Genomic DNA, 14,294 nt, shown 5'->3' on the forward strand with positions numbered 1-14,294 from the left:
ATGCCTGAAGACAGGCACACACAGCCCTGGTGTCAAGCTCTCCAACATAATTGACACAAAACTGCCATTGAGAGGCTCCCTCTGTCAGCTGCTCAAGACACACAAAGGCCAGGCTTCAAAGTCGCAGAATGGCCCCGGGATGGAAGCTTAGTCCCCAGCAACAGGTTACAACCTACATTCATCTTCCTGCTTTTGAAATTAAGCAGTTTCATTTTTATATCCTGTTATATTTGAAAAACAGAGCCCCGGACCCTGTCCTTTGCAAAAACGCTGTCCACCCAAGGCCTGCAACTTTGGGGCCCATACAGCATTCAAGAAACGTTTGTTGAACTAAGTGAAAGCAACCTCACATACCAGAAGGCTGACTTGAGCACAAAGAGCAGGAATCATTCCCAACTGGGTCTGACCACAGGACTCACACAGATGCCCATGAGGAAACGTTGCAGTGATTAACATAGCACTGCCCAGAAGAAAGCAGAAGAGGGAGCAAAGAGGTGGAGAACAGTGTGCATTGTTACGTATGGTAATGCCTACCAGCTGTTCAACATCTTCAGCCAATCCTGGCAAAAGAAAACCAGCCTCAAACTGGAACGAGAAGAATTATGCGATATTTATGAGGACTTTATTGACAGGAAGGGTAATCTCTGAGGGAAACGATCACCCCTGAGGAGTTTGGCAAATTGAACAGATACTTACTGGGCATGCTTCAGCTGTGGTTTTTGTCTGGAAAAAGGAGAATAAGTAGGTCAAACGTTCAACACCCCTGACTCCTTTACTGAGGGAATTTTACGGTATTCAAGTTAAATACTTTTTTGTTGTCGTTGACAGAAAGGGGGCTGAAAATACTCAAACAACAAATTTCCTGTGACCTTTTTTTTAAAAAAGAGACTAGTTCAAAGCTCCCAATATCTTTAAACAGAAAAAAATACATAGTAGGTATACTCATCTGCAATATGTATCAGAAATACTAACATGGAGTAACATGTATTAAGTATGCTAACCTACGATTTATGTCATTAGGTATGCTAATGTGCACTGGGGCCCACAGATGACTGATCGAGAATTTAAGGGAAGTCATTTAGCAAATATTGTGTGCTGTATAAACAAGTTTTTAATAATTCTCTTATTTATTGCAAAATAAAATATTGTAATTTTTTTAAAAAATGGACAATCTCATGAACCTAAAAAACAACCACCTTGTCTTTTGCTCTCTGCATTCCCCAACCATATAAACCTGCTGTTGCTTGTTGCTTTTTAAAAGCTGAAATCACAAATAAGAATGGATATTTTTGGTTCAACTTGTGATCAATTACCACCCCAGAAATGCCCGGCAATGTGAAGAAATTCACAAATACATCACTACAATACCAACAGCCACGGTGCCCTACCGAATTCCACAGCAAAACATCTTTCGGGGGAAATTCAAGATTTACCTTTTCTTTATTTGCCTTGAGCTTGGGCTTGAACTGATGTGTCAGATTCCCAAAGTCTCCATTTCCACGTAGTGTAGAGTTTACAGCAGAGGAAAGACTGCTTTGTCTCTGGCCTGAGCCAGCTGCTCAGAAGGAGCAACTAAAGAGGGTAAGAGCCAACCCCCCGGGGGGCCGGATGGTTCTGTGGGGAGGACCGGGGCTGAATGGGGACAGCAAGCAGAACAGAGGCATGGGGACCCTGCACAAAAGCAGATTTACGGCTGGGCGAGGCAGTGAGGGAAGCTGACGTTCTACCACCATGAGACACCAACAAGGCTTCTCACATAATTCCAGAGAGATTTTCATACTGAAATAGGACCCTCATCCTTGTCCAAGGGCAACATTCCAGATGGTGATAAGAACTAGGAAAAAAGATAAGAATAGGACTAACCATCATTAACCATAACAATATCTACTTGGTTTCCTTCATTGGGGGGAAGGGGGAGAGGAATTCAATCATTAAAAAGACAAACCTCAGCATCCGACTCTGGTTTGTGTCAGAGAACCTGGGTTTAAGGCCTGTCTCCATCTCTTAAATAGCACAAGTCTTTGGGCAAATTACTTATACTTTGAGTCTCATTTTCTCAACTTACAACTTGAGGATAAAAATATCTGACCTACCTACCTCACGGAGTGAGAACTGGGTGTGGAAATGTATGTGAAACCACCTAAAAAACTGAGAAATACAATACAAATATATAGCCCTATTATTAATTGTGGGTTAGAAGTCTAAATTTGTGTACTATGACATCAGATCTTATGACAGTCTGTTGTTTCAGACAGTTTTAATTAGGTTAATTATTACATATATATGTAATATATGATTTATATATATATATATACATATATATATGTATATATATATATGTATATATATATATAAATTTGGAATCTTCCAAATTCTGTTAGCACTTTCCTGATTTTTATCAATTCCCCAAATTATAACAGCATATAAAACTACCCAATTTGTCAGAGGTCTGTCAAATGTCAACAGAAACAATGACAGCCATATACTTATGTTATTGGACAGTCATGATAGAAAATTGTGCTCATTGAACAACTAGTATTACCTGAAAGCAGTCACTCTCAACACCACGTGAATTTTGGCCCTGAGGGGACATGTGATAATATCTGGAGACATCTCCAATCAAACCAACTAGAGTCCTAGCACCTGGTAAGTAAAATTCAGGGATCCTGCTAAACTTCGTACAATCCCCAGGATGATCCCCACGACAAATAATTACCTGTCCCGATACGTATGTCAGGCTGAGGCTGAGAACCTGTGCCCTCAAGGTTTACTGCCTGTCTTACTAAAACTACTAAAATACAAGGCGATACCTAACAATCTGAAACATGCATTCATCTCTCCAGGATCCAAACTTACTAAATAAACGCTGTAGATAATTGCCCCAAAACCTGCTTCTCTCCTTCCGCATCAGCGAACTACACTCAGAACTTGAGAACTGAAGGCCATGACTCAAAGGAGCTCATTGCTAACCACAAGACTTGAACCCAATTTGTAAAGGAGGCAGGCAAAAGGAACATCTGGTCTCCCTGGGAATGGTGCTCTGGAAGAGTAATCCTTACAAATAAAGTGGGCAGAAAGCAAGCTGCTGCTAAGGTCTCAAAAGCTGATCATCCATTGTGGAGCCCCATGGGTTCTATTTCAGTTCGGCAGGACCCCTTCCAACCGCGTATTAACAGATGAATGGATAAACCAGTGTGCACCTCCAAGGATGAGCATGGCTGGTACAGGGGTGGGGGGGGGGGAATCAATTCCACGGAAACAACAGCCTGGCCTTTGCACAGTTCATCACCTAAGGAAGCCAATTTATCACAAGGAGGGTCTAGGCACTCACACCTGTTTTGTAACAGGGTCTAGTATCTGCAGCATTGCTTTAGAAATGTCTGTTCAACTGTGAGTCATGACATTCATTTAATGACTCAATTACCAGTATTTTTAAAAGAACAGACTAGAAACAGAGTGGAAATGATAAAATAGGACAGAAAATGGAGGAGTGCATCCCAATAAGGGTTAAAACTGTCTAATGAAACAAATTCCCATGTGTCTCCACGTGTCTGCCTGTATACTGAGTTGTGAAGTACAATCATAGCTTCTTCGTGACCAAAAAAAAAAAAAAAAAAAAAGTGTTGAAAACAATGACTTATAAAACCACAGCTTCCATCAGAATGGCACATCCCATTTTAACGAGACCCGAGGACAAACCAAGTCGAGAGAGTCTCAAAACACTTGCTCAATCACTACCCAGGCGAACACCTGAGCTAAAGACAGGAAGCCCGAGATGAGGAATAGCCTCTGTCAGCAATTCTGGGCCCCACAAGTTGCACACGTGGTCCTCACCTACTTCCTTCTACAACTTAAGAGAAACTTCCACTGCATGTGCAAAGTCTTCCTAGGAAGGTTAAAAATTACTCCCCCCCCCCCAAAAAAAAAAAGTTAACTGAAGACCTGAGTCTTGAAGAATGAGTAGGATTCTGTTAGATGAAGACAGAAAAGAAGGGCCTTCCAAGGAGAAGAAAACCACATGTTTCTAAGACACGGCCACTCTGTGGCCACAAGCTGAGTCCCTAAGCTACTGAATAAGGAAGTGAACTAAGTGGAGAAAGACCCCAGCTTGTACGGGGAAAGGTGACAAGGCAGCAGGGCCTGATCACAGGTGTCAGGGACAAAGTTCAGAGAGATGGGAGCTGGGAGCGGAGGGGAGGCTGGGGAGACGTTGACTGTCGTTAGCCCATCACCCCTCCCCATCCCCCAACAGTCCCAGAAGCACCGCAGTGTGAGCCATCTCCTAGGGACACTTGAGGAAACTGTCTGGAGAAGGAGCCCACAGGTCACACCCCAAAGACAGCATGGGGACAGCACTGGCACAGGAGGCAAATGTTCTTAGTGTTGGCAGAAACTCGGGAGCTGAAGCGACAAAGAGTTCTACTCATGGCTCTTCGGGAGTTTGGAGACTCTCCTGCAGATCCCACCCCCTCCTGGGCACTATGAGGGAGACAAAAGAGACGTATGGTCTGATCCCATCCCCAAAAGGGTTTATCAGCTTGTGCGGGGAGGGGCTAATTACCAATGCGAACCATGTGTAGAATCAATAAGCGAGTGTATGACAACTTTAACAGCATGGAGTTTATGGGGGGCGGGGGGGAACCAACATTCCCACAAATATTACTGGTATGTTGTTGGAATGTCGGGGAGTTGAGAGGCCCAGCTCCATCTGAGCCATCACAGAAACTGAAAATATTTCGGGGGGGGGGGGGGCGGTGGCGGGGGGAAGGGGAATTAATCACCTCTTCAAGCAAAATTACAGAATAGTTTAGAATAATCCTGGTGAATATAAAGTTGTTTTATTTTTCTTTTAGAAATTATCAAACTGCCTTTCATATACTTTTATCCATGTTCTTTCTAGTGTGTGTGTGTGTGTGTGTGTGTGTGTGTGTGTGTAATATATCAATGTTCAGTCCCAACCTTCTTTTTCTCCAAAGTCTCCTTCAAATCTCATCCAAAGTTTGGCCAACATCCTTGTCTCTACAGACCGTGAGCAGTGCGTTTGTTGACTGCCCAAGATTCACCAGATTCATAATGTGCTAGCCTGACTTTTAAGTAACCTCTCACCTTCAACTTTTATGAACATGAACCCTTCCACAAAAAAGGGGAGTTCAGGCATGGGTCAGTACTTCCCAAGCTTCGTACTCAAACAGAAGACCGTGTACAGGAACCCGGGCTGTAACCACATGGCTTCTCACTGACTCGGAGACCTGCACGGACGGCATGTGCCTCAGTAAATCAGAAGCAGGCATCGTGCTCCTGAACCTCAATCACATTCTGTGACCAAAATATACCATGGTAATTGTACTGAGCGATTCTTGGCAAAATATTTCTTCATTATGCACTATTCCGTTTAAGTTACAAAACGAACAGGCTTCAGCCACACATTTTTTCCCTCATTTAAGTGGGTGTTTTCCTCGCCCTCATAAATGTGTAACTCCTACTTCAGCTCAGCTTGCTGCCTGATTTGAGAGCTCATTTCTCTAAGGCTTGAGGCTACAATAGAAGTTGTTCTGGGGCCCGCAATTAACCAATTAGTGCTGAACTTTTCCTTAAATTCTATGATTATTCACAGCACACCTAGTAAGATTTTAGCTGGCAAATTTACGGAAACCTTCAGGAAAAAAATATGAATGGTGTCAGTAGGTATAAATTTTATAATTTATATGAATTTACAATTTTTTTGTTATCTAAAGTAGATGGGCACACAGAGGGAGAGGGAGGGCCTAATGTGCCCTGAGTCGCTGTGCGCCAAGGCTGACTGGGGCACAAGAACCCCCAGAGCTTGCAGGATCATCCCTGTCTTACAGCTTCCAGGGATTAAACAATTTCACCAAGATCACTAAGGGGCCAAAGGCAGGAGTCCAACCTGGATTTTTTTTCACCATCTTTTTTTTTTTTTTTTTTTTTTTTTTAGCATTACATCAAAATTATTTTAAATGTCTCTTTTCAATCTGAAATTATCCTTTTTTTTTTTTTTAAAGTACAACTTCACGTTCAGACTTTTCTTCTAGAAAAATAGCTGTGATCCATGTACCTTTCATAAAGCACTGAAAAAGTCTTTCTCTGGAGGTATCCTTTTTCCAGGCAGGAAAGGCTTGCACAGTTGGGAATGAAGACACAAGAAGGAAATAAAAAACTCAACTTTTAAGTTAACTAAGGAGCTGTAAGGTTAAAATGTAATCATTCTATTCCACTTTACAAAGAACATCACACAAAGGAAAAATCTGTTTTCTTGGTGGCGTAAACGTCATAATCATTAGCCTAAATATCCACTGGAATTTAGAATATACGTCCCCAAGGCTGTGGGGATGGGACATATTGACCAAGATCAGGAGGTGGGGGGTGGAGGGAAGGGCAATCCAGAAACAGAACAACCAAATAGCATCTTCCTGAAGCTGCAACTTCATCTAATGCTAAGTAATTTAATAATTGCTTTAATAAAGAAATAGATCATGAAGTAAAACATAAAATTTACATTTTTAAGGTAAAATACAGGAGTCCAACAGTATTTAGCATTTGCATTAAGTAGCTGTAGCTACTATATCCGGCATCCTAGGGAAGATACACTTTCACTGATTAACCCAGTACGTGTTTACTGAGTAAATATTCTGTTGGACACAGTTACAGGCCTTTAGGATACAACAATAGAACCCCGCCCCCCCCCCCCCCAAAAAAATTCCTGCTTTCACGAGCTTTAATTATAGGGGGGAGGGATGAACAGCAAACAAGGAAAGCAAATTGTTATAAGGTGACAAGTATTTTAGCCAAAAAAAAAAAGAAGAAGGGCGTAGTAGGCTGTGTGGGGGAGGGGTGCTGCAATTTTAGAAAGGGGAGAAGAGGAAGGCCTCACCGAGTGGTGACATTTACCCAGACTAGCAGAAGACAGACGACATGGCTTCTGGGAAAAAGGCACTCGAGGCAGAGGAGAGAAAGTGCAAATGCCCCGAGAGGTGGAACAGGCAGGCCAGTGTGGCTGGCACAGAAGGGGTCAAAGAAGGGACAAGGAGCCAGACTGCAGCCCAAAGGGACATTTTAAGGCCACTGGCTTTCGCGTTGAGATTGAAAGTCATGATTAGAGGGTGGTGACTCCAGAAGGCTCATCATGGGCCACATTTCAAGAGGACCACTGTGGCTGCCCTTTGTTGGGCTGTCTGCAGCCAAGTGGAGGCTGGGGGTGGGGGCGATCAGGCTGCTAGAGGGATCCGGGGGACAGAGGACGCGCGCTGGACTTGGGGGGAGTGATGAGGAATGGCCTGAGTCTGGATACAGTTGGAAGAAGGGCCAAGAGGATTCCCACATGGATGGGCACGAGGGGCAACAGGTCAAGAAGGCCGCAGTGACTTTCATTCTGGAAGAACGGAGAAGGCACAGCAGAAGAGGTTTAGGAGAAGACAAAATACTGGGTTTGAGATGTCTGTTGGACGTTAAAGTGGCAATGTCGAGTTGACAGCTGGGGGGAGAAGCCGGCATCCAGGGGAAAGGTGGGCTTGAGGTACAAACGTGCTACTCATCCTTATGAAGATGATATTTAAAACATAAAATGGATGAGCTCTCCAAGGAAGTAAACAAAAGGAAGAGAAGAGGCCCTGGGCACTCCCAAATGAGGAGGTCAAGCAAATAAGGAGAAGCACACAAGAGAAACAGAAGGAGTAGCCAGTGAATCACATTAAGAGGAAACCAAGAAAACATGTTGCCCTTAAAGCCAATCAAAAAAATGTATTTCGGGGGCACCTGGGTGGCTCAGTTGGTTCAGCGTCTCACTCCGGGTCAGGTCATGATCTCCCGGTTCCCAAGTACAAGCCTTGCACTGGGCTCTGTGCTGACAGCATGCAGCCTGCTTGGATCCTCTGCCCCCCTCTCCCTCTCCCCCCCCCCACCTCCCTCCCCCCGCTCAAAAATAAACACTTTAAAAAAAACGTCTATTTCAGGGAGGAGACTGTGAAGTTGCTGAAGGTTTCCGACAGTCCAAATAACGAGGATCCATAGATAAAACAGCACTGAACTTAGCAACATGGAAGTTTATCCATGAACTTGACCGGAGCAGAGCGGAGCAGGGGCGGCGATAGCCGGGTTGGAGTGAGTTTGAGGATGAGGTCAACGAAACTGAAGATGGCAAACAGAAACCGCTTGCTCTGGTTTGACTATAAAGGGCGACAGAGGAACAAACAGTGGCTAGAAGGATAGAGGAATCCCCAAACGGGTGGCGGTCCCTGGGGTGTGTCCATCTGTCTGTCTGTCTTCAGGAGAAACTGCAGCATTGAATGGGAACAACTGTGCTGTGTGCCAGAGAGAGGGGCAAATGCTCAAATGTTGCCCTTAAGTAGCCAGAGCAGAAGGACTCTCACGCACAAGAGGAGGACTTGGCCCAAGAGCAACCACCCTGGACTATTAGAGAAACTGGAGAAAAACCCTTCGAGAACAATATATGGTTATACAGCAGGGCATTAACGCCAGCGCAGAACTCTCTGGGAGACTACTTATCACTGTGTCTTCTTATAATTTCCATTTTTCCCCTATAAGTCATGTTGAGGGGGTGGGGGGAGGAGATAAAGGTAAGTGAAGGTCTCTGCTAGGTACCACTTATTTCTAGGGTGTTCTGTTGTGGTTTTGTATGTACCTTGTCTGGCTGTTTTTGATTCATCTGTGACCATCCTATCAATTTTCAATGGAATACATATGCGTGTTACACACACCTATACATGTGTGAGTGCACGTGTATCCCGTGGCTTTACGTACACTTTTCGTGACGCTCTCTACTCCTCATTAACCTTTACTACCATGCGTTTGCCTGGCTTATGATTGTCTGTGTATAATGCTTCCTTTCCCTGGTCACTCCGCCTTCCAGGAATGGCTACAGATGACATGAAAATACTTTCACTCTCTCCACCCAGAATTCCTTTTCATTGGCTTTCATCATACGAACTTTCAGCTTTTGTCATTCCCAACCCATAGACTCTGCAACTCTTGAGCCCGTCCGCACATCTCCATTCTAGAAGCCCTGCCCTAACAATTCTGCCACCATAGAGATGTGTCATGGTCAAGTACAAAAACAGGATAAGGATTATTTTCACTTTCCAGTGTTGTCCTAAAGATAGCCAGCATTTTTAAACCTTTATTTAAGTCTTAGGAACGCCCTGGACCAACTTCTTCCTGGCGTTATCTGTAGCACCTACCACATCCCTTTCCTACAGTGAAATGATAACTCAGTCTATCACTGTATAAGTGTTTATTTTTCCAAAAGCGCCTTGCATTACCTTGGCACTTAAGTAAAACCCATCTGCTGTTTTTCTGTTCCCTTCCATGCCTCCCTCTCATAAGTTACAGAACTAACAAATCCTAGACAGTCTTCTATCGGGATAGGATGATGGGGGCAGGGTGGGGAGAACCGCTTCATCTAAGGCTAAACCAGGAAGATTGGCAGAGGAAGTCTTATCAGAGCTGTGTTTTCAGCAGAGGTTAGGGCAGCACACATACACCTAAAATTCTCTCTGGTAATAAGTCAGTGCGAACGATGGCCACCAAATGAGTATACGACTTTGAATTTCACCAAGATACAAGAAAGACAAGTCTTTGGTCTCCGACTAGAGCTTTGACAAGTAGGTAAGCAAATGAAAGAAAGAATGGAAGGAGGGAGGGTAACAGATGCGTGTAAGAGGTGTGTGTGTAAGCAAATATACATACACCTACAAACATATGTATACACATACACGCCTCTATCATTTACAAAGATAGGACGGCATATACCAAAGTATTTCCAATGAAAGAAACAGGTGGTATAAGGAAGGGACTAACAGGATACGTGGCATCGCATCCCAGCTCAGCAATTAACCATTGCAGTGACTTTGGACAAGCCACGTCAGTTCCGTGGTTTCCCAGCTTTCCCATCTGAAAATCCTCTAAGGTCCCTTCTCAACCTGACAACACTCTGAGCTATAAATAGCTGACGGTAGTATACAATATATTCCTGGGATACTGACATTACAGCTCTTACCATTTGTAAGCCTGTTTTAGATAGGACTGAGTAATAAAGACACTCACCCTGCCATTATCAGAATTCAAACCATCACAAACGCGATGTTTAGTACTTGTGTGCGTCACCAGTCTGAAAGTCAGGATTGTTGCATTACTCCTACATTTCCCTGCTTTAAAATTTTGTTGCTATTACTTTTCAAATCCACGCCTTTTTTTGTTTTTGTTTTTGATCCCTCCTAATAAAGCCATCTTTATCTTGGCCCTTGCCTTAAGGTACGACACTTAATTTCAAATAAAAAACGCAGGTTAACGCTTCAATTTTTTTCTTTTAATGTCCAAAAAGATCTTATTCTGAATGAGCCACGAACACCATTGTTTTTAAATCTCACGGTAGAGCTGAGGGGTCTCACTCACCCAGGTTTATCATCTCCACACAAATGAATCTTTCAAAGTGGGCCAAACCCAGAGGTGCACACAGGCATGGAAAAGCATCCCACCCGAAATGTAAGGAGCCCATGCTTCTCCCTCTCAGCCTTCCCTCCCGCCGTTCCTCCCACATCCTTCTGACATCTGTGGCAAAAAGTGGTTATAGCGACCCTGCACTGACTTTAAATCTCTGAAAGAGGGAATGTGTCTCTTCTCAAACACAATTAGAGACCACCAAGGCGGAAATATCTACTTTCCTTAGGGGTTAAATGAGGGACCGCTTGGGAAGGATCGTCTCTTGGCAAGGGACCTGGCCCTTATCCTCTGCCTCTAGGCATCCCTGAGCAGGCCCGGCCTGAGGAGAGGGCTTTGCAGCTCACTCCTTCTGCACTGAGACACTGAAGGAAGACCGTTATCTGCTTGCATTCAAAACCCTATTTACTGTCTGGCTAGTTTGGATCGGAGGCATGGGGGGGGGGGGGGGCTCCAGGAGACTTCAGTTTCTGTCTACAAGCTCCGGTGAAAATCAAAGCAGTTGACAAATGTTCATCTGACTACAGGAGAAGACGGTGCTCCGTCCCGGTTCTAAATGTTTGCCGGCTCTGCCAGAGCAGCACTTTCCGGATCCAAAGGAAAAGTAAGAAATGTTACCAATGTTTCGATGAACTCGAACCTACCTGAACTGTACTCGCCACGGCCCCATCCCTAAAAGGCATTTCAGCCAAGGAACTAAAGGAATGGACGACGAAAGATACATCCACAGGGAAGAAACACACTGAAGACGCACACTGCCTATCCTAAAATAACTCATAGCCCCGTTATACTGAAAGTAAGCAAAAACTCTGGAATCCCTAAGTGTGACAGAGGGCCACGGTGCAATACTTCAACGTGTTAAGAAAAATCCCAGCGGCTGTTCAGCAATACCCTTACTTTCCAGAAATTCTATAAATAATCTTCCAAGTTACAATGACTTCAAAAAAGCTTCCTATTTCTGTCTCTCCACCTACCAATTTTCGGAGAATTACATGCTTGGCCAAATTAACGTAAAGCTGAGAAAGTACTGTGCCAAGCCAGGGTTCCTCAATCCACGCTGATAAGCTCGGGATTCAGACACTTAATGAATGAACAGCGTCTGAGGGATTGTAACGCAGATCAATCATCCAACCTGAACTAGGTACCGCCCCCCCCCCGCCCCCCCCCCAACACACACACGCACATGGATTGCACAGGATTTCATTCCTTTTTTCAGAAAGTTCGAGACAAAAGGACAAACATTAATAAACAGTGAACATCAAATTATAAGTGTGAAAAGAAACTCTTAAACCAAGTAGCTCACTCGGCTCAAAACTAAGGCCTGATGAAGTTATATAATAACCAGAAAACTACAAAATACAATCCCTGCGACAATTTCATTTCCCTTTGTGCCCTAAAAGAATTAACTGGTAAAAAAAAAAAAAAATAATAGTCATTAATGCTTTTACCATAACCACACTGAGAAATGATACTTTTTTGAAATATCAGGAAAAATAAATCCATACAATATATACTATTAGCTTTTGGAGAAGTAATTAGTAAAATGGGGTAGGCAACTATAATAAACCCCCAGTAGGTGTCAGAAAGCATATACATACTCAAATTTGAGAGTAATACGGTCTTAGAGCAGCCTAAGTACAAAATAACGTCAAACAAAGAAAAAGGGTCAGCGCACAATGAAATATTCCCAAAAGGACTGCTTCGAGAAACATTTGTATCTCACATATAAAAAGTAAGTCTCAACTCCAGAAGGGGGGGAAATAAACATTTATAACCTTACCTTTGCCAAAACTCTGGATGTAGCCAGGGTTTCTCAGGCTCTTTCAATTAGTAGAAAAAGTTTCACAAAGTCAGGGTTGATGCACAAATCCACAATCTCTCTCTGCGTTCTGCCCATGGCAAGGCAGGAAACAGCGTGGAACACTTCAAAATGCTCGGCCGTTAAGAGCTAAAAACGGATCCTGTGCAATGCTGGATGTATTTTTGTCTGCGAGCTACACACCCTCATCATGTTCAATTTTTTCCATTGGTGGAGGAGTATGATGCAGACTTAACCAGAAAGTGGTTTTCCACGGGCCGCCTGAAGTGATTAGCCGGGACAGCCAGCCATCACGCCGGGGAGCCGCCAGGCTCACCCATGACTGGGCTGCTGTTGGACCCACATTCCAGAATTACCACCAAAGTTCCATAGGAGCGCGGCCCCGGAGCGCGCTGAATAAAGGTTTACTCACTTGAAGGGAGGCTCGCTGCTTTTTTAAGCCCTTCCGCAGTAAGAATACACACCTACCATCTTGTGTTGAGAGCGGTAGTAAACATTCTGTCTCCCAAGCCACAGCTGGAATGCTACGGTCATAAAAACCCTGCTTCAAGAGCAGCCCTTCAGAATAATTTTGCAATTTGCAAAATATCGGGTATACAATGTGTGCCAGAGTTATTTCATTTTTAAGGTAGCTGAGCTCCAGTGCCCTGCCCTGGAAGTACTCCTTATCCCCAAAGGTCACTATCTGATGAAAGATAAGCAATAACCTGACTTGCAAAAAAAGCGACACACCAGACGTTCACGTGTTTTCAAGTCTTGCTGTATCTTTTGATGAAAAAAAGATTCGGTTTATACTTCGGTTTAAAGTATACCCAAAAGGTAAAGCAACATTTTCAGAGATTATTTTACGTTAATTATTGGCAAAGGTGTGCTGAAAGGGAGAACAGGATTACATCTGGGTACTTTTAAATTTTTGAAATTACATTCTATGGAAAACAGTTTAAGCCAAAGTTTTCAAGCTCTCCTGGACAAACATGTGACAAACAGCTTTTTGAGGTAATGTTTTCATTATTTTTGAACTGTGAATGGGGCGCCTGGGTGGCTCAGTGGGTTAAGTGTCTGACTTCGGCTCAGGTCATGATCTTGTGGTCCGTGACTTCGAGCCCCGCATCAGGCTGTGTGCTAACAGCTCAGAGCCTGGAGCCTGCCTCAGATTCTGTGTCTCCCTCTCTCTGTCCCTCCCAACCTGCGCCACCCCCCCCCCATCTCTCAAAATAAACAAATGTTAAAAAAATAAATAAATAAAATGTGAATGGATCAGTGGGGCACCTGGGTGGCTCAGTCAGTTAAGAGTCCAGCTCTTGATTTGGGCTCAGGTCATGATCTCACAGGCTGTGAGTTCGAGCCCCGCATCAGGCTCTGTGCTGACAGCTGAGCCCCAGCTTGGGATTCTGTCTCCCTCTTTCTCTGCCCCTCCCCCACTTGTGCTCCCTTGCGCTCTCTCTCAAACGAAATAAAGTTTAAAATGTGAATGGATCTATGTATGAAACTGACAAGATTCTTGCTTCACATTCAAGACCAGATTGTACTACAGACATACAAGCTTTTGATTCCCTATCTTGCGTGAAAAATAAATTACATATGCATACACACATCTACACGTAAGAGTACATGGACACACAATTTTTTTCCCATACAGGTTCCGTGCAGTTAATACAGGCTTGAGGGGCGCCTGGGTGGCTTAGTCGGTTGAGCGTCCGGCTTCGGCTCAGGTCATGATCTCACAGCTCGTGAGTTCGAGCCCCGCGTCGGGCTCTGTGCTGACAGCTCAGAGCCTGGAGCCTGCTTCTGCCTCTGTGTCTCCCTCTCTCTCTGCCCCTAACCCACTCGCATTCTGTCTCTGTCAAAAATAAATAACCATTAAAAAAAAAAATACATGCTTGAAGGTACACTTTCTAATCTTAATTAGCAAATAATAAGAACCATTATATAAGGTCACCTGTCCAATAGTTACAAAAACCAGTCTAACCTCCACAAAACTCTGTTAGTGAACACAGAACCA

At 43.9% G+C, this 14,294-nt stretch overlaps 1 protein-coding gene across 7 annotated transcripts in view; it reads right to left on the reverse strand.

Annotated features, from left to right (window-relative positions):
* The window catches only part of TIAM2 (TIAM Rac1 associated GEF 2), a 265,433-nt gene that overhangs the window by 112,186 nt on the left and 138,953 nt on the right, over positions 1 to 14,294 (reverse strand). The window contains exon 1 of one of the 7 annotated variants that reach the window (XM_019412637.2): positions 12,254 to 12,466. The exons of 5 other annotated variants lie outside the window; for them this stretch is intronic. The gene's annotated coding sequence lies outside the window, so the exon portion shown is untranslated. Of the gene's footprint in view, positions 1 to 354; positions 457 to 12,253; positions 12,467 to 14,294 lie in introns of those variants that run through there. One more of the 7 variants, XM_019412638.2, reaches the window with a different exon arrangement.

This window comes from Panthera pardus, unplaced genomic scaffold, assembly GCF_024362965.1.
Source record: "Panthera pardus isolate Hobbes unplaced genomic scaffold, ASM2436296v1 HiC_scaffold_17, whole genome shotgun sequence".
Taxonomy (NCBI): domain Eukaryota; kingdom Metazoa; phylum Chordata; class Mammalia; order Carnivora; family Felidae; genus Panthera; species Panthera pardus.